Source organism: Scyliorhinus torazame, chromosome 6 (genome assembly GCF_047496885.1).
Source record: "Scyliorhinus torazame isolate Kashiwa2021f chromosome 6, sScyTor2.1, whole genome shotgun sequence".
NCBI lineage: Eukaryota > Metazoa > Chordata > Chondrichthyes > Carcharhiniformes > Scyliorhinidae > Scyliorhinus > Scyliorhinus torazame.
Window position 1 is genome coordinate 264,814,224 of NC_092712.1, and position 18,976 is coordinate 264,833,199.

General features: G+C 53.0%; 1 protein-coding gene across 3 annotated transcripts in view; it reads left to right on the forward strand.

Moving 5' to 3' along the window:
* LOC140425404 (F-actin-uncapping protein LRRC16A-like) overlaps positions 1-18,976 on the forward strand; it is a 530,177-nt gene that overhangs the window by 451,466 nt on the left and 59,735 nt on the right. The gene's annotated exons all lie outside the window — the stretch shown is intronic.

The window sequence follows — 18,976 nt, forward strand, 5'->3', positions numbered from 1 at the left end:
AACATATGGGCGTGGTTTGCTGGGCTCCCCGAGCACCTCACACACCTGTCCTCTACCCCAAAAAACCTACTCAACATCGCCCCGTCATATGCGCTCTGTGAAGAAGCTTAAATTGTATCAGGCTAAGCCTGGCGCTAGAAGAGGAAGAACCCCCCGAGAGCACCCTATCTTGAATCTTACGTGCTGGAAGCAGCGGAAATTCCCTCAGCTGCCATCTCACGGACGCCCTCACCTGCATGTACCTGAAGGCGTTTCCGGGGGGGCAGCCCAAATTTCTCCTCCTGCGCCCCAAGGCTCGCAAATGTCCCATCTATAAACAGGTCCCCCCATTCTTTTAATTCCTGCCTGATGCCAACTCAGAAACCACCCATCCATTCTCCCCGGGACAAACCGATGGTTCTCTCGGATCGGGGACCAAACCGAGGCCTCTACCTCATCCCTGTGGCGCCTCCCACTGCCCCCAAATTTTCAGAGTCGCCGCCACCACCACCGGACTCGTGGTGTACCTTGTCGGTGGGAGCAGCAGCTGTGCCGTCACCAGCACTCTCAGATTCGTGCCCACACAGGACGCCATCTTCAGCCTCATCCACGCCTCCCCCTCCATTATCCACTTACGGATCATCGCCACATTGGCAGCCCAGTAGTACCCACATAGATTGGGCACGCTAGCCCTCTTCTGTCCCTGCTACGCTCCAGAAACACCTTTTTTGCCCTCGGGGCCTTATTTGCCCACACAAATCCCATGATGCTCCTGCTGACCCATTTTAAAAAAGGCCTTGGGGATCAGGATGGGAAGGCACTGGAATACAAAGAGGAACCTCGGAAGGACCGTCATTTCCACCGACTGCACCCTACCTGCCAACGGCAGTGGCAACATATCCCATCTTTTAAACTCCTCCTCCATCTGCTCCACCAGCCACGTCAAATTGAGCTTGTTCAGGGCCCCCCAACTCCTAGCCACCTGGATCCCAGGTACCTAAAACTCCTTTCCGCCCTCTTCAGCGGAAGCTCGTCTATCTCCCTTCCCTGATCCCCTGGGTGTATCACAAAGAGCTCACTCTTCCCTATGTTAAACTTGTATCCAGAAAAGTCCCCGAACTCCCTGACGATCCGCATAACCTCCGGCATCCCCTCCACTGGGTCCGCCACATACAATAACAGGTCATCGGCATACAGCAACACCCAGTGTTCCTCTCCCCCCCCGAACCAGTCCCCTCCAGTTCCTGGACTCCCTCAGTGCCATGGCCAAAGGCTCAACTGCCAATGCGAACAACAAGGAGAATTGGGTACACCCCTGCCTCGTCCCCCGGTACAGCCAAAAGTATTCCGACCTCCGCCGGTTTGTGGCCACACTCGCCACCGGGGCTTCATAAAGTATTCTAACCCAACTGATGAACCCCTCCCTGAACCCAAACCTCCTCAGCACTTCCCAATGATACTCCCACTTCACTCTATCGAAGGCCTTCTCCGCATCCATAGCCGCCACTACCTCCGTTTCCTCCTCCACTGCAGGCATCATCATTACGTTGAGGGGCCTCCACACATTGGTGTTCAACTGCCTACCCTTCACAAATCCCGTCTGGTCCTCGTGAATCACCCCCGGGACACAGTCCTCAATTCTGGTAGCCAGCACCTTCGCCAACAACTTTGCGTCGACGTTGAGGAGCGAGATCAGCCTGTACGACCCACACTGTAATGGGTCCTTGTCCCGCTTCAGGATCAGCGAGATCAGCGCCCTGGACATCGTCAGGGGTAGGGCCCCCCCTCCCTCGCCTCATTGAAAGTCCTCGCTAGTAGTGGGCCCAACAGGTCCATGTACTTCCAGTAGAATTCCACCGAAAACCCATCCGGCCCCGGGGCCTTCCCTGCCTGCATGCTCCCCAACCCCTTAACCAGCTCCTCCAGCCCAATCGGTGCCCCTAGCCCAACAACCTGCTCCTCCTCCACCCTCGGGAACCTCAGCCGATCCAAAAATCGGCGCATCCCCCCCTCCCCCATCGGGGGCTCAGACCTATACAGCTCCTCATAAAAGTCCCTGAATACCCCATTTATTCCCACCACACTCCGCACCGTGTTCCCCCTCTATCCCTAACTCCCCAATCTCCTTCGCTGCCTCCTGCTTCCGAAGCAGATGTGCCAACATCCGGCTCGCCTTCTCCCCATATTCGTACACTGCCCCTTGAGCTTTCCTCCACTGCACCTCTGCCTTCCTGGTAGTCAACAGGTCGAATTCGGCCTGGCGGCTTCGTCGCTCCTTGAGTAGTCCCTCCTCAGGGACCTCTGTATACCTCCTATCCACCCTTAATATCTCCCCCACCAATCTCTCCCTCTCCTTCCTCTCCTTATGGGCCCTAGTGGAGATTAGCTCTCCCCTGACCACCGCCTTCAGCACCTCCCAGACCACCCCCGCCTGCACCTCCCCACTGTCGTTAGCCTCTAAATATCTTTCAATGTACCCCCGGATCCGCCCGCACACATCCTCATCCGCCAACAGTCCCACATCAAGGCGCCACAGCGGGTGCTGGTCCCTCTCCTCCCCCAACTCCAGCTCCACCCAATGCGGGGCATGATCTGAGATAGCTATGGCCGAATATTCCGTGCCCTCCACTCTCGGGATTAGTGCCCTACTCATAATGAAGAAATCTACCTGGAAGTAGGCTTTATGGACATGGGGAAAAAAGGAAAATTCCCTGGCCCCCGGCCTGGCAAACCTCTCTGGGTCCACTCCCCCCATCTGGTCCATAAACCCCCCAAGCACCTTGGCCGCCGCCGGCCTTTTACCCGCCCTGGACCTGGAGCGGTCCATTGCTGGGTCCAGCACCGTGTTGAAGTGTCCCGTCCCCCCCCCCCCTCCCATTATCAAGCTCCCTGTCTCCAGGTCCGGAATCCGACCCAACATGCGCCTCATGAATCTGGCATCGTCCCAATTCGGGGCGTATACATTCACTAGTACCACCCGCACCCCCTGCAGCTTGCCACTTACCATCACGTACCGACCTCCATTATCTGCCACGATGTTCAGCGCCTCAAATGACACCCGCTTCCCCACCAAGATCGCCACCCCTCGATTCTTCGCATCCAAACCCGAGTGGAAAACCTGCCCTACCCACCCCTTTCTCAGCCTAACCTGATCTGCCACCATCAAATGCATCTCCTGGAGCATAACCACATCTGCCTTCAGTCCCTTCAGGTGCGCGAACACACTGGCCCTCTTGACCGACCTGTTGAGGCCTCTCGCATTCGAAGTTATCAGCTGGATCAGGGGGCTTCTCTGCCCCCCCCCCCTGCCGACTAGCCATCTCCCTTTCTAGGCCAGCCACATGCCCGCGCCTCCCGCACCCTCCATTCCCCCAGGCGGCGGACCCCCACCCCGACTCTCTCTCCGAACTCCAGCTCCCCTTTGGCCAATGCAGCAGCAACCCAGTCTCCCCCCCCCCCCCCCCCCCCCGCAAAGCGAGGTCCCCCCTAGCTGTATTGCTCCCCCCATGGCACTCCCGTAAGTCAGCTGACTCCTGCTGACCCCGGACTCTCCCACCACTCCGTCGACCCCCCAGTGTGAGAATCTCTCCTCCCCCTCCTGGCAGTCAGCGTGCGCTCCTCTCCAAGACCGCCCTTCTCCTCCCCCACCCACCCCTCCGGCCCCGCCCCCTTCCCTAGCACGGGAAAAAGCCCACGTTTTCCATCAACCCGGCCCCGCCCTCTCTGGCGCAGCTCCCTTTTGCGGGCTTATCTCAGCTCCCCCACCTCGGGCCTCCCTGGGCTAGCCCACACTTTGAATTATTTTCACCACTGGGGCTGAACTCGCCGGCCAGAACGGATCCTCTGAGATTGGGCCACCATTTTGAAAGGCTGCCCTGATCTCTCAGTGGGCTTGAGGGAACCCCACACCCCTCACCCATGGGCAATGTCACCCCCCACACACATGGGCACTACCAACCCCCGCCCACCCAAGTGATGACACCTTCCCACGCACCCTTTCAGCAAACCCCCTTCCAGGACGCCCACCCTTCACCCCTCCCAACTTTCCAGAGGCCCCTTCATATCAGCTGTGCATCCCCATCCTTCATATACCCCCCTCCACCCTACTTTCATGGCCATGCCCTCCCCCTCAGACCCTGATCCTTGGCTGTGTCACCTGGGCACCCTGGCATGGCTACCCTGGCAGTGCTGCCAACTTCGCAGCACCACCTGGGCACCTTAGTGCCATGGTGACAGTGCCAAAGTGCCTGCATTCCAGGGGGAGGGCCAGGGGACTACCCTGCCCTGTCCCTGACCACCAGAGGCCCCTGGGTGCCGTTCCGCCTAGTCCACATTTGTGTAAAACGGCGCCCGGCTGGGGTCTCCCTGGGGAGGCCGATCGATGCAAGAGGCCGGATAGATCTGGGGGTTAGCATGCCTAAGTGGGTTTTAAACCTACTTAGATGTGTGAGGCTTGGTCCTGCCCATTGTGGGCAGGATCCTGATCGTGATGTCTCGTGAGACTTTGGTAGATTCCACAAGGCGTACCGGCATCGGGAAGCCTGGAGGAGGCCTCTCCTGGGATCTACAGGAAGGGGCAGCACGGTATCTACGGGATCTACAGGACGGAGTCTGCACGTTCTCCCCGTGTCTGCGTGGGTTTTCTCCGGGTGCTCCGGTTTCCTTCCACAGTCCAAAGATGTGCAGGTTAGGTGGATTGGCCATGATAAATTGCCCTTAGTATCCAAAAAGGGGCAGCACGGTAGCATTGTGGATAGCACAATTGCTTCATAGCACCAGGGTCCCAGGTTCGATTCCGGCTTGAGTCACTGTCTGTGCGGAGTCTGCACATCCTCCCCGTGTGTGCGTGGGTTTCCTCCGGGTGCTCCGGTTTCCTCCCAAAGATGTGCAGGTTAGGTGGATTGGCTATGATAAATTGCCCTTAGTGTCCAAAAGTGCCCTTAGTGTTCGGTGGGGTTACTGGGTTATGGGGATAGGGTGGAGGTGTTGACCTTGGATAGGGTGCTCTTTCCAAGAGCCGGTGCAGACTCGATGGGCCGAATGGCCTCCTTCTGCACTGTAAATTCTATGAAAAGGTTAGGTGAGGTTACGGGGATAGGGTGGGGTGATTTTTCCAGGGTCCGGTGCAGACTCGATGGGCCGAATGGCCTCCTTCTGCACTGTAAATTCTATGATTCTACCGGTTGCGTCACGCTCTGATTCCGACAGGATGTGGCCGGTAGATCGTGGCCGCTATAAACAAAAGATTGCGTCATTGAACAGTTAATGCTATCGCCAGTGTGCAGTACATGGCCAATCCACCTAACCTGCACATCTTTGGACTGTGGGAGGAAACCGGAGCACCCGGAGGAAACCCACGCACACAGGGAGAACGTGCAGACTCCGCACAGACAGTGACCCAAGCCGGAAATCGAACCTGGGACCCTTGAGCTATGAAGCAACTGTTCTAACCGCTGTGCTACCATGCTGTCCATTGCTCCCATTGCGCCTTTTAATTCAATGTGATTACCATTGCTGAATTGCTCATTATTAACATCTTGGGGTTAACATTGATCAGAAGCTGAACTGGACCAGCCATATAAGTACGGTGGCTACAAGAGCAGGTTAGAGGCTGGGAATTCTGTGGTGAGCAACTCACCTCCTCACTCCGCAAAGCCTGTCCACCACCTACAAGTCAGGAGTGTGATGGTATACTCCCCATTTGCCTGGATGAATGGATCTCCAACAACACTCAAGCTCGACAACATGCAGGACAAAGCAGCCCGTTTGATTGGCACCCCATCTACCAACTTAAATGTTCATTCTCTCCGCCCCCATTTATGCTCAGTGGCAGCAGTGTGTACCATCTACAAGATTCACTGCAGCAATTCACCAAGGCCCCTTTGATAGCACATTCCAAACCTTCAACCCCCACTATCCATTGAAGCAGGCACATAGGCATCCCAACACTTGCAAGTTTCTCACCACCCACACCATCCTGACCTGGAACAATATCATCCTTCCTTCGTTGTCGTGGGATCAAAACCCTGGCACTCCCTTCCCAGCAGCACTGTAGGTGTAACTATACCACATGCTGCAGGAAAGGATGTCCCGAAGCGTGGTACATTGGCGAGACTATGCAGACGCTGTGACAACGGATGAACGGACATCACGCGACAATCGCCAGGCAGGAATGTTCCCTTCCAGTCGGGGAACACTTCAGCAGTCAAGGGCATTCAGCTTCTGATCTCCGGGTAAGCGTTCTCCAAGGTGGCCTTCAGGACGCACGACATCGCAGAATCGCCAAGCAGAAACTTATAGCCACGTTCCGCATACATGACTTCCGGTGGCGTCTATGAAGGAGTAAGTCACAGATTTGGTGGCTCCCGCTCTGGTTGGACTTTTGGACCTTTCCCCCCGACTTTTTTCCGGTTTTAAGCTGTGAATTCGAAGGCTGAGGCAATTGGGCACTGTTTCCACGTATCGGTGTATGGAGAAAAGAACCAGAAGTGCACGAAAAGGCAGAACTAGAAAGATAGGCAAGAGCTGGGCTGATGCTGCAGCAGGAGACAGCATGTGTCGGCCCAGCGATCAACGGAGCAGTTGATGCAGGTCATCCAGGATGGCTTTGCCAAGCAGAAACGGGACTGCCTGGACCCGATTAAAGAGTCGATTGATCGGCTGGAGCACAGATTGGACGCCCATGATCGGGCGATTGAGAAGGTTGAGAAGGCGCTGGCTGAGCAGGAGCAGAATCAAACTGCGGTGGAGCTAGAGGTGGGGATGTTGCGGGACCAGCAGAAAAGGCTTCTGGAGAAGATGGAAGACCTAGAGAATAGGTCCCGTTGGCAGAACTTAAGAATTGTCGGGCTCCCGGAGGGGTCTGAGGGAGCTGATGCTGGGGCATACATAGCGGGTATGTTTGAGAAGCTGCTGGGGGACGGGACATTCTCCCGACCCTTGGAGGTGGACTGGGCATACAGAGCACTTGCGAGGAAGCCGCCAACTGGGGACCCTCCGAAGGCAATGGTGGTGAGATTCCACAGGTTCCTGGACAAGGAATGTATTCTTCAGTGGGCCAAGTGAACGCGGAGCTGTAAGTGGGACAACAGTATCCTGCAGTGCAGGTTTACCAGGACCTGAGTGTGGAGGTGGCCAGGAAAAGGGCAGGCTTCAACCAACTTAAGACAATCTTCTTCAAGAAACAGGTGAAGTTTGGACTGCTGTATCCGGCTCGTCTCTGGGTCACATATGAGGACCAGCATCATTATTTTGAGTCGCCCGAAGACGCGCTGAACTTCGCGAAAAGAAAAGGACTGGTGGTGGGCTGAAAACTTTTGAACTTTGATGCAACTTGTTGGCTCATATTGTTTTTTTTTTTTCTTCTTTTTTTTCTCTTCTGTTTTTGAGTTCTGTTTAAGAAGGGGTGAACATTTTTTCGTTTTTGGGCTTTTTGGTGAATGTTGGCAATGCCTTTTTCTTTGATGTGCACTTTTGTGGGATGGAGACGTGCTTGTTTGGGTTTCGGTGGGTTTTTTTTCAGCTGGGTGATTGTGTGAGGATCGTTAGATGAGGGAATTTGTTTGTAGGGGTGGGGGGGGGTGGGCGGGGGAGTGGGCGGGGGAGTGAGGGAACAATAGGTGGGAGACTTTTCGGGGCGGGGGCCACTAAGTTAACTGGGTGAGCTAGCTCACGGAAGTGCAGTTGGGGGGGGTGCATATGTTTAGTTTATTGTATGGGTTAGGTTTCAGAGTGGTGGTGCTAGGTGGGGGAGGGGGGTAGTTGTTCTGCTGACTAGGGAGGGACTTCGGTTGAGGGACAGAGAGGGGGTCAGTGGCGGGGGCAGCCGGGGGGCGGGCCGGAGGAGGCGCGGCGCATGGGCTGGAGGCGGGCCCAAGAAAGGGGATGGCTAATCGGCGGAGGGGGGACACTTTGCCCCCAAACGAGGCTGATCACCTGGAAAGTTCGAGAGCTAAATGGGCCGGTTAAGAGGGCACGTGTGTTCGCGCACCTGAGGGGACTGAAGACGGACGTGATAATGTTGCAGGAGACGCACTTTAGAGTAGTGGACCAGGTTAGATTGAGGAAAGGCTGGGTCAGTCAGGTCTTCCACTTGAGGCTGGACACAAAGACTAGAGGGGTTGCGATCTTGATTAATAAGCAGGTGATGTTTGAGGTGGGTAGAATATTTTCGGATGTGGGGGGTCGATATATTATGGTTAGTGGTAAGCTGGAGGGGATGAAGGTAGTGCTGGTTAATGTATTAGCGCCATATTGGGATGACGTGGAATTTATAAAGAGGATGCTCGTGAAGATACCAGACTTGCACTCGCACAGGTTGGTCATGGGAGGGGACTTCAACACAGTTATTGATCCCGGCCTGGATCGGTCATGCTCGAAAACGGACAAGGTGTCAGCAGTGGCAAAGGAACTGAAAGGGTTCATGGAGCAGATGGAAGAGTGGGGGGGGATGGGGATTGGGGGGGGGATGGGGATTGGGGGGGGGGGGGGGGGGGATGGGGATTGGGGGGGGGGGGGAATGGGGATGGATCCATGGAGATTTAGGCAGCCGAGGGTGAAGGAGTTCTCATTCTACTCCCACGTGCATAAGGTATACTCTCGGATAGATTTCTTTTTTTGGGTAGGGCCTTGCAGGTAGGGGTGGTGGACACTGGGTACTCGGTGATCACAATCTCAGACCATGCTCCATCACCCGCAATGGAGGTTAGATGTAGGGCTATTGGCGGACGAAGCAGTGTGCGAGAGGTTGAGGAAATGCATACAAAATTACCTGCAGGTAAATGATATGGGGGAGGTCTTAGCAGCGGTGGTCTGGGAAGTGCTGAAGGCAGTGGCGAGAGGAGAGGCGATCTCGATCCGGACTCACAGGGACAGGGCAGAGACGGATCGACTGGGAAAAGAGATTCTACAAGTCGACGAGGTACGCGGAGACTCCAGAGATAGGGCTTTCAAGGGAACGGCGGAGGCTACAGGCGGAGTTCAGCGTGTTAACCACAGGGAGGGCAGTGGAACAGCTCAGAAAAGCGAGGGGGGCGATCTACGAGCATGGTGAGAAGGCCAGCAGAATGCTTGCACAGCAGCTCAAAGAGGGAGACAGCTAGGGAAATGGGGAACGTTATTGACGGGGATGGAAACTTAGTTGGGGACTCGGCAGGGGTGAGTCAGGTGTTCGGGGATTTCTACAGCAGGCTGTACAGGTCGGAATCCCCTGCGAGGCTGGAGGGAATGAGACACTTCCTGGAGGGGCTGACTTTCCCGAAGGTGGACGGGGAGCTGGTAGTAGGGCTGGGGGCCCCGATCGGGTTGGAGGAGATAGTGGAGGGCTTTAAGGCCATGCAGTCGGGTAAGGCCCCGGGACCGGACGGGTGCCCAGCGGAGTTCTACAAAAGGTTCTCCGGGATATTGGGACTGGTGCTGATGAAGGTGTTTAATGAGGCAAGGGAAAGAGGGGTTCTGCCCTAGACGATGTCACAGGCCATGATTTCGCTTATCCTGAAACGGGACAAGAACCCGGAGCTGCAAATCGATTTCCCTGTTGAACGTAGACACCAAAATGTTGGTCTCCAGGATTGAAGATTGTGTACCGGATGTTATTGTAGAGGATTAGATGGGGCTCGTTAAGGGCAGGCAGCTGGTGGCCAATGTAAGAAGGCTGTTAAACGTGATCATGATGCCCCGGAAAGTAGGGAGGTGGAGGTAGTGGTCACGATGGATGCGGAAAAAGCTTTTGACCGGGTTGGTGGGATTATTTATGGGAGGTTCTGGGGCAGTTCGGATTTGGGAGGGGCTTTATTGACTGGGTCAGGTTGCTGTACCAGGCTCCTGTGGCAAGTGTACGGACGAACAGGATGACTTCGGACTATTTTAGACTGCACCGGGGGACGAGAGGGGATGCCCCCTCTCCCCACTGCTGTTTGCGCTGGCCATAGAGCCGCTGGCAATTGCTCTGATGGCCTCAACGGACTGGTCCGGGGGGGGGGGGGGGGTGCGGGCGGCAGTGGAGCGCAGAGTTTTGTATGTTTGCTCCTGTATGTTTCAGATCCAATTGAGGGGATGGAGGAAATCATGGGAATTTTAGGGGAATTTGGCCAGTTTTCGGGGTACAAGCTTAATATGGGGAAGAGCGAGATGTTTGCGGTCCAGGCGAGAGGTCAGGAGAGGCGACTGGGGGAACTGCCGTTTAGATTGGTAGGGGACAGTTTCAGGTTCCTAGGTATCCAAGTGGCGCGGGATTGGGACCGGCTACATAAATTGAACTTGGCCCGGTTGGTGGATCAGAAGAAAGATGATTTCCGGAGATGGGATGCACTCCCGTTGTCTCCAGCTGGCAGAGTCCAAACGGTGAAGATGACGGTCCTCCCGAGAATCCTGTTTGTATTTCAGTGTCTCCCCATCTTCATTCCGCGGTCCTTTTTTAAGCACGTCAATAAAGTTATTGCGGGCTTCGTGTGGGGGGGGGGGGGCAAGTCCCCGCGAGTGAGGAAGGTAATGCTGGAGCAGAGTCGGGGAGAGGGCGGGCTGGCGCTGCCGAACTTTAGCAATTATTACTGGGCGGCTAATATAGCCATCATTAGGAAGTGGCTGGTGGGGTGGGGGTGGTCGGCATGGGTGCGTATGGAGGCGGCTTCTTGCAAGGGCACAAGTTTGGGGGCGCTGGTGACTGCACCTCTGCCGTTCCTGCCAGCGCGGTACTTCACCAGCCCCGTGGTGGTGGCGGCCTTAAGAGTCTGGGGGCAATGAAGGAGGTATGCGAGAGCAGTGGGAGCATCGGTCTGGTCCCCAATCTGCGATCATCACCGGTTTGTCCCGGGAACGATGGACGGGGGGGGGTTCCGAATATGGCAGAGAGCGGGGATTGAGAGGATGGGGGACTTGTTTATAGAGGGGAGCTTTCCGAGTATGGGCGCTGGAGGAGAAGTTTGCATTGGTGGTGGGGGGAACGAATTTTGATATCTGCAGGTGCGGGACTTTCTGCGTAGACAGGTATCAACCTTCCCACTCCTGCCGCTAAGGGGCATTCAGGACAGGGTAGTTTCCAGAGGATGGATAGGTGAGGGGAGCATTTCTGACATTTACAAGGAACTTATGGGATCAGAGGATACGCAGAACCAAGGAGCTGAAGCGAAAGTGGGAGGAGGAGCTGGGGTGAGAAATAGAGGAGGGCCTTTGGGCGGACGCGTTGAGTAGAGTCAACGCGACTGCAACTTGTGCCAGGCTCAGCCTGATTCAATTCAAGGTCGTTCACCGGGTCCACATGACAGTGGCCCGGATGAGCAGATTCTTTGGGGTGGAAGACAGGTGTGCAACATGTGCGGGAGGACCAGCGAACCATGTCCACATGTTCTGGGCATGTCCAAAGCTGAGGGGATTTTGGCAGGGGTTTGCTGATGTCATGTCCAAGGTATTAAATACAAGGGTGGCATTGAGTCCAGAGGTGGTGATTTTCGGAGTGTCACAGGATCCGGGAATCCAGGAGGAGAAAGAGGCAGACGTTCTGGCCTTTGGTTCCCTGGTAGCCCGGAGGCAGATATTACTAGCATGGAGGGACTCAAAGCCCCCGAAGTCTGAGACCTGGCTATCGGACGTGGCTAGCTTTCTCTGTTTGGAGAAAATTAAGTTCGCCTTGAGAGGGTCACTGTTCGGGTTCGCCCAGAGGTGGCAACCGTTCGTCGACTTCTTCGCGGAAAATTAATCGTCAGCAGGAGGAGGGGGGGGAGGGAGGAGGGGGGGGGGGGCATTAGGTTAGCGTAGAGTAGGGGGTTAATTAATGGTGGGACCTGTTGGGGAGGGAGGTGGTATTTGCACTATGTTTATATTTTCATGTACATTGTTTATGTTGCTGCTGTTAAAATGCCCCAAAAATACCTCAATAAAATGTTTATTAAAAGAAAAAGTTCCGCACACATGAGTACGGCCTCAACCGAGACCTTGGACCTCAACCGAGACCTTGGATTCATGTCGCATTATATTCACCACCCCCCCCCCCCCCCCCACCCCAATCTGGCCTGGGTTTGCGAAATCCGACCAACTGACCTGGCTTGAGACAATTCACACCTATTTAACCTGGGATTACCCCTCTCTCTGGACCTGTAAAGACTTAATTACCTGCAAATGCTCGCATTCAAAGCATCGTCTTGCATCTTTGACTTTGTCTATATATATATATGTTTCTGGAACCCACCTCTTCATTCACCTGAGGAAGGAGCAGTGTTCCGAAAGCTAGTGATTTGAAATAAACCTGTTGGACTTTAACCTGGTGTTGTAAGATTTGTTACTGTGCCATACCACATGGACTGCAGTGGTTCAAGAAGACTGCTCACCACCACCTTTTCAAAGGAAATTGGAAACTGGTTGCATGTGCTAACCTTGCCAGTTACACCCATATCCCATGGACGAATATAAAACAAATTGGGAGAAAGTGAATAAAGTCAAGGGAGAAATTGTTCAATATGTGAACAAGGGGGAGGCATTGGCCTAGTGGTATTGGCACAGTATGTAGATCGGCCAACAAGAGGCGAGACCATATTGGATTTGTTACTGGGTAATGAACCAGGACAGGTGTTAGATTTGGAGGTAGGTGGGTACTTTGGTGATGCTGACCACAATTCGGTTGCGTTTACTTTAGCGATGGAAAGGGATAGGTATATACCGCAGGGCAAGAGTTATAGCTGTGGGAAAGGCAATTATGAAGCGATTAGGCAAGACTTAGGATGCATAGGATGGGGAAGGAAACTGCAGGGAATGGGCACAATTGAAATGTGGAGCTTGTTCAAAGAACAGCTACTGCGTGTCCTTGATAAGTATGCACCTGTCCGGCAGGAAGGAAGTGGTCAAGCAAGGGAACCGTGGTTTACTAAATTAGTTGAATTGCTTGTCAAGAGGAAGAAGGAGGCTTATGTAAAGATGAGACATGAAGGTTCAGTTAGGGCACTTGAGAGTTTCAAGTTAGCCAGGAAGGACCTAAAGAGAGAGCAAAGAAGAGCCAGGAGGGGACATGAGAAGTCCTTGGCTGGTAGGATCAAGGAAAACCCTAAAGCTTTCTATAGGTATGTCAGGAATAAAAGAATGACGAGGGTACGTAGGGCCAGTCAAGGACAGTAGTGGGAAGTTGTGCGTGGAGTCCGAGGAGATAGGAGAAGCGCTAAATGAACATTCTTCGTCAGTATTCACACAGGAAAAAGACTGTTGTCGAGGAGAATACGGAGATACAGGCTACAGACTAGACGGGATTGAGGTTCATAAGGAGTAGGTGTTAGCAATTCTGGAAAGTGTGAAAATAGATAAGTCCCTTGGGCTGGATGGGATTTATCCGAGGATTCTCTGGGAAGCTAGGGAGGAGATTGCAGAGCCTTTGGCTTTGATCTTTATGTCGTCATTGTCTACAGGAATAGTGCCAGAAGACTGGGGGATAGCAAATGTCCCCTTGTTCAAGAAGGGGAGTAGAAACAACCCCAGTAACTATAGACCAGTGAGCCTTATTTCTGTTGTGGGCAAAGTCTTGGAAAGGATTATAAGAGATAGGATTTATAATCATCTAGAAAGGAATAATTTGATTAGGGATCGTCAACACGGTTTTGTGAAGGGTAGGTCGTGCCTCACAAACCTTATTGAGTTCTTTGAGAAGGTGACCAAACAGGTGGACGAGGGTAAAACAGTTGATGTGGTGTATATGGATTTCAGTAAAGCGTTTGATAAGGTTCCCCACGGTAGGCTATTGCAGAAAATACGGAGGCATGGGATTCAGGGTGATTTAGCAGTTTGGATCAGAAATTGGCTAGCTATAAGAAGACAGAGGGTGGTGGTTGATGGGAAATGTTCAGCCTGGAGTTCAGTAACTAGTGGTGTACCACAAGGATCTGTTTTGAGGCCCCTGCTGTTTGTTATTTTTATAAATGACCTGGAGGAGGGCGTAGAAGTCTGGGTGAGTAAATTTGCAGATGACACTAAAGTCGGTGGAGTTGTGGACAGTGCGGAAGGATGTTGCAGGTTATAGAGGGACATAGATAAGCTGCAGAGCTGGACTGAGAAGTGGCAAATGGAGTTTAATGCAGAAAAGTGTGAGGTGATTCAGTTTGGAAGGAGTAACAGGAATACAGAGTACTAGGCTAATGGTAAGATTCTTGGTAGTGTGGATGAGCAGAGAGATCTCGGTGTCCATGTGCATAGATCCCTGAAAGTTGCCACCCAGGTTGATAGGGTTGTTAAGAAGGTGTGTTAGCTTTTATTGGTAGAGGGATTGAGTTTCGGCGTCATGAGGTCATGTTGCAGCTGTACAAAACTCTGGTGTGGTCGCATTTGGAGTATTGCGTGCAGTTCTGGTCGCCGCATTATTGGAAGGATGTGGAAGCATTGGAAAGGGTGCAGAGGAGATTTACCAGGATGTTGCCTGGTATGGAGGGAAGGTCTTATGAGGAAAGGCTGAGGGACTTGAGGCTGTTTTCGTTAGAGAGAAGAAGGTTAAGAGGTGACTTAATTGAGGCATACAAGATGATCAGAGGATTGGATAGGGTGGACAGTGAGAGCCTTTTTCCTCGGATGGTGATGTCTAGCACGAGGGGACATAGCTTCAAATTGAGGGGAGATAGATATAGGACAGATGTCAGAGGTAGGTTTTTAACTCAGAGAGTAGTAGGGACGTGGAATGCCCTGCCTGCAATAGTAGTGGACTCGCCAACATTAAGGGCATTTAAATGGCCATTGGATAAACATATGGATGATAATGGGATAGTGTAGATGGGCTTTAGATTGGTTTCACAGGTCGGCGCAACATCGAGGGCCGAAGGGCCTGTACAGCCCTGTAATGCTCTATTGGACAGGTAATCCGGAGACTGAGGGTATTCATTGAATGGGAACTAACTACATTTAATTCTCGCCAGAGACAGACCGAATGAGCAGAGGCCTCGCGGCTGCTCAGTTGCATCCTGCCCTCCATTGAATGAGGACTAACTACATTTCATTCTCTTCCTAGAATCCTAGAATAGAATCATAGAACCCCTACAGTGCAGAAGGAGGCCATTCGGCCCATCGAGTCTGCACCGACACTTCAATGAGCACTTTTTTTTTTTATATTTCATTCAAAATTTTTGGCCAACCATGACAGTACATTGTGTATCCTTTACACAGTAATATAACAATATAAATAACAATGGCCAGTTTTAAGCAAGAAATAAATAATATATAAACAACATCAAAATTAAAAAACAAAACTAAATGGCAACTGCCTTGTCCCAAATAAATACTCTCCAAAAATACGATTCAGCAGTCCAATATACAATTACCTATAACAACAACCTATACATATTATACATGTACACTAACATCCCTGAGAGTCCTTCTGGTTCCTCCTCCCTCCCTCCCCCCCCTCCCCCCCTCCCCCCTGGGTTGCTGCTGCTGTCTTCTTCTTTTCCATTCCCTCTATCTTTCTGTGAGGTATTCGACGAACGGTTGCCACCGCCTGGTGCACCCTTGAGCCGATCCCCTTAGGACAAACTTAATCCGTTCCAACTTTATAAACCCTGCCATGTCATATATCCAGGTCTCCACACCCGGGGGCTTGGCTTCCTTCCACATCAACAGTATCCTGCGCCGGGCTACTAGGGACGCAAAGGCCAAAACATCAGCCTCTTTCGCCTCCTGCACTCCCGGCTCCTCTGCAACCCCGAATATAGCCAACCCCCAGCTTGCTTCGACCCGGACCCCCACCACCTTCGAAAGCACCTTTGTCACCCCCATCCAAAACCCCTGTAGTGCCGGGCATGACCAAAACATATGGGTATGATTCGCTGGGCTTCTCGAGCACCTCGCACACCTATCCTCCACCCCAAAAAATTTACTGAGCCGTGCTCCAGTCATATGCGCCCTGTGTAATACCTTAAACTGAATCAGGCTTAGCCTGGCACACGAGGACGACGAGTTTACCCTGCTTAGGGCATCTGTCCACAGCCCCTCCTCGATCTCCTCCCCCAGCTCTTCTTCCCATTTCACTTTTAGTTCATCTACCATAGTCTCCCCTTCGTCCCTCATTTCCCTATATATATCTGACACCTTACCATCCCCCTCCCAGACCACTCCCACCTGGACCTCCCCATTATCATTGAGTTCCAAGTACTTTTCAATGCACCCCCTCACCCTTAGACACACCCCCTCATCTGCCATTAGTCCCATGTCCATTCTCCAGGGTGGGCGCCCTCCTGTTTCCTCCCCTATCTCCAAGTCTACCCAGTGTGGAGCGTGATCCGAAATGGCTATAGCCGTATACTCCGTTCCCCTCACCTTCGGGATCAACGCCCTTCCCAGCACAAAAAAGTCTATTCGTGAGTAGACTTTATGGACATTGGAGAAAAACGAGAACTCCTTACTCCTAGGTCTGCTAAATCTCCACTGGTCTACACCTCCCATCTGCTCCATAAAATCTTTAAGTACCTTGGCTGCTGCCGGCCTCCTTCCAGTCCTGGACTTCGACCTATCCAGCCCTGGTTCCAACACCGTATTAAAATCTCCCCCCATTATCAGCTTTCCCATCTCTAGGTCCGGAATGCGTCCTAGCATCCGCCTCATAAAATTGGCATCATCCCAGTTCGGGGCATATACGTTTACCAAAACCACCGTCTCCCCCTGTAGTTTGCCACTCACCATCACGTGTCTGCCCCCGTTATCCGCCACTATAGTCTTTGCCTCAAACATTACCCGCTTCCCCACTAATATAGCCACCCCCCTGTTTTTCGCATCTAGCCCCGAATGGAACACCTGCCCCACCCATCCTTTGCGTAGCCTAACCTGGTCTATCAGTTTCAGGTGCGTTTCCTGTAGCATAACCACATCTGCCTTAAGTTTCTTAAGGTGTGCGAGTACCCGTGCCCTCTTTATCGGCCCGTTCAGCCCTCTCGCATTCCACGTGATCAGCCGGGTTGGGGGGCTCTTTACCCCCCCCCTTGCCGATTAGCCATCCCCTTTTACCCAGCTCCTCACCCGGTTCCCACGCAGCTGTCCCCCCCCCAGACGGTGCCCCGCCCACCCCACCCCATACCAGCTTCCCCTTCTCCCCAGCAGCAGCAACCCAGTAAATCCCCCCCTCCCACCCCCCCCCGCTAGATCCCCCACTAGCGTAGTTACACCCCCCATGTTGCTCCCAGAAGTCAGCAAACTCTGGCCGACCTCAGCTTCCCCCCGTGACCTCGGCTCGCACCGTGCGACGCCCCCTCCTTCCTGCTTCTCTATTCCCGCCATGATTATCATAGCGCGGGAACCAAGCCCGCGCTTCTCCCTTGGCCCCGCCCCCAATGGCCAACGCCCCATCTCCTCCACCTCCCCTCCTCCCCCCATCACCACAACCTGTGGAAGAGAGAAAAGTTACCACATCGCAGGATTAACAACATAAAAATCATCTCTTCCCCCCCCCTTTTTTCCCCCCCTCTTCGCCCCCCATATTCGCCCCACCACTTTGTCTCAAACGTTCTTTTTTAATAACCCACTCATTCCAATTTCTCGTCAACAATAAATGTCCATGCCTCATCCGCCGTTTCAAAGTAGTGGTGCTTCCCTTGATATGTGAACCACAGTCTTGCCGGCTGCAGCATTCCAAATTTTATCTTCTTTTTATGAAGCACCGCCTTGGCCCGATTAAAGCTCACCCTCCTTCTCGCCACCTCCGCACTCCAGTCTTGATAAACGCGGATTACCGCGTTCTCCCATTTACTGCTCCGAGTTTTCTTTGCCCATCTAAGGACCATTTCTCTATCCTTAAAACGGAGGAATCTCACCACTATGGCTCTGGGAATTTCTCCTGCTCTCGGTCCTCGCGCCATAACTCGGTATGCTCCCTCCACCTCCAACGGACCCGCCGGGGCCTCCGATCCCATCAACGAGTGCAGCATCGTGCTCACATATGCCCCGACGTCCGCCCCTTCTGCACCTTCAGGAAGACCAAGAATCCTCAGGTTGTTCCTCCTTGCGTTGTTCTCCAGTGCCTCCAACATTTCCACACATCGTTTATGGTGTGCCTCATGCGTCTCCGTCTTCACCACCAGGCCCTGTATGTCGTCCTCATTCTCGGCTGCCTTTGCCTTCACGACCCGAAGCTCCCGCTTTTGTTCGGGTCTTTTGTTCCTCCTTTAGCCCTTCGATCGCCTGTAGTATCGGGGCCAACAGCTCTTTCTTCATTTCCTTTTTGAGCGCTTCCACACAGCATTTCAAGAACTCTTGTTGTTCAGGGCCCCATGTTAAACTGCCAACTTCCGACGCCATCTTGGTTTTTGCTTGCCTTCCTTGCCGCTGTTCTAAAGGATCCACTGCAATCCGGCCACTTTCTCCTCCTTTTTTCATCCGTATCCAGGGGGGATTCCCTTCTGGTTTACCGCACAGTGTTTTTAGCCGTCAAAATTGCCGTTGAGGCTCCTATCAAGAGCCCAAAAGTCCGTTTCACCGGGAGCTGGCGAAACGTGCGACTCAGCTGGTCATCGCCGCACCCGGAAGTCATCAAATGCTTTACTGAAATCCATATACACCACATCAACTGCTCTACCCTCGTCTACCTGTTCAGTCACCTTCTCAAAGAACTCGATAAGGTTTGTGAGGCATGACCTACCCTTTACAAAGCCATGCTGACTATCCCTGATCATATTATTCCTATCTAGATGATTATAAATCTTGTCTCTTATAATCCCCTCCAAGACTTTACCCACTACAGACGTGAGGCTCACCGGTCTATAGTTGCCGGGGTTGTCTCTTCTCCCCTTTTTGAACAAAGGGACCACATTTGCTATCCTCCAGTCCTCTGGCACTATTCCTGTAGCCAATGATTGCATAAAAATCAAAGCCAAAGGCCCAGCAATCTCTTCCCCGGCCTCCCAGAGAATCCTAGGATAAATCCCATCAGGCCCCGGGGACTTATCTATTTTCAGCCTGTCCAGAATGGCCAACACCTCTTCCCTACGTACCTCAATGCCATCTATTTTAATAGCCTGGGTCTCAGCATTCTCCTCCACAACATTATATTTTC